Raw genomic sequence first — 1,199 nt, 5'->3', positions numbered from 1 at the left:
CCAGCCAGAAGTCTAACGTCATCAGCGCACTGCCAAGCCTTCCTGTTGGCCCCACCCTCCCGCTTGCCCTGTGTACGGCGGTGGGTGCGGCGGAGGTGCCCTCTTCTCCATCCCTCTCCAGTGTGGGCGGGGAACCTGGGGCCTGTCACCGGCCTGTTAAGAAGAGCAAGAGAGAAGTGGAAATTGTCTGTAAGTTGTAAGGTATTTAAATGGAAATGTACAGAGCTCGTATCAGCACAATGCATGGCAGTATAGATGTCAGCCTAGAGCAGCCAGAACAGGGAATGGGCATGTGATAGTTCTCTTTCACCAGCTCCCGGACTCTTAGTGATGATTGGTCTTGCATTAGTCATATGTAGATTGAAGCATGGGAAGATAGTTGCTGCATTCATATCATTTCAGGTATACTACAGTAGGGTAATACAATAAATCTCTATGTTGTGTACGATAAAAAAAAAAAACACGTGTTTGTAATTTTATGCATTCGAGGATGTGAATATGTGTTAGTTAAACAGGTTTAACTGCAGGACTATTTCACCCTTTCCTTCCTCAAAAATATTACATTATATGTGTGTACAATTTCCACATACTGTATAACACACCTGTGTGTGGGGTGTGTGTGTATATATATATATATATATATATATATATATATATATATATATATAATGTGTGTAATCTGCACCTATAATTTATTATTTCTAAATATTTTGTGATTACTTCTGCAATAACTGGTCATATGACCTGATCATGTGATCAGTCTTATTTGTGCAGGATAAGTTATGCTTCTATATATTACATGCTTTTTATAAAAGATTAGGTAAAGCAAACCCTACTAGGGTATATCATCATGTGTTTAAGGATTATATATAGTAATTGCCATAGTGTCAAAAAATGTGTGTGCTCTGTGTTAAGCCTTCCCATACACTTATCAACAGTTGAGTATGGTTATATTATCTTACATAAGTAGTGAGTTATTTTTACTATATTTGGAAGTTGAATTAGTTTACAGAATAGAGACCTCAGTCATTTGTATCTTGTTGGAGAGTATTCTAGATGTGTGAGCAATGGTTTGTGCACTGAGTAAGGGAAGCATACATGCTATTTTCTCTGTATAGGTGTACTGTTTTGAAGATGGCGACACGCACAGTTAATTGTAAGGATTATTGATTCATAGGTCTGCAATGAACAATCGTCCA

General features: G+C 38.1%; 1 protein-coding gene across 5 annotated transcripts in view; it reads left to right on the top strand.

Moving 5' to 3' along the window:
• The first annotated feature begins 31 nt into the window (after positions 1–31).
• ZDHHC3 (zDHHC palmitoyltransferase 3) overlaps positions 32–1,199 on the top strand; it is a 44,293-nt gene continuing 43,125 nt past the window's right edge. For 2 of the 5 annotated variants that reach the window (XM_075212491.1, XM_075212493.1), the window contains exon 1: positions 32–189. The gene's annotated coding sequence lies outside the window, so the exon portion shown is untranslated. Of the gene's footprint in view, positions 202–1,199 lie in introns of all 5 variants that reach the window. The other 3 variants (XM_075212495.1, XM_075212490.1, XM_075212497.1) reach the window with 3 other exon arrangements.

This window comes from Mixophyes fleayi, chromosome 5, assembly GCF_038048845.1.
Source record: "Mixophyes fleayi isolate aMixFle1 chromosome 5, aMixFle1.hap1, whole genome shotgun sequence".
NCBI classification, from domain to species: domain Eukaryota; kingdom Metazoa; phylum Chordata; class Amphibia; order Anura; family Limnodynastidae; genus Mixophyes; species Mixophyes fleayi.
This window is presented reverse-complemented; position numbering and strand designations above follow the sequence as displayed.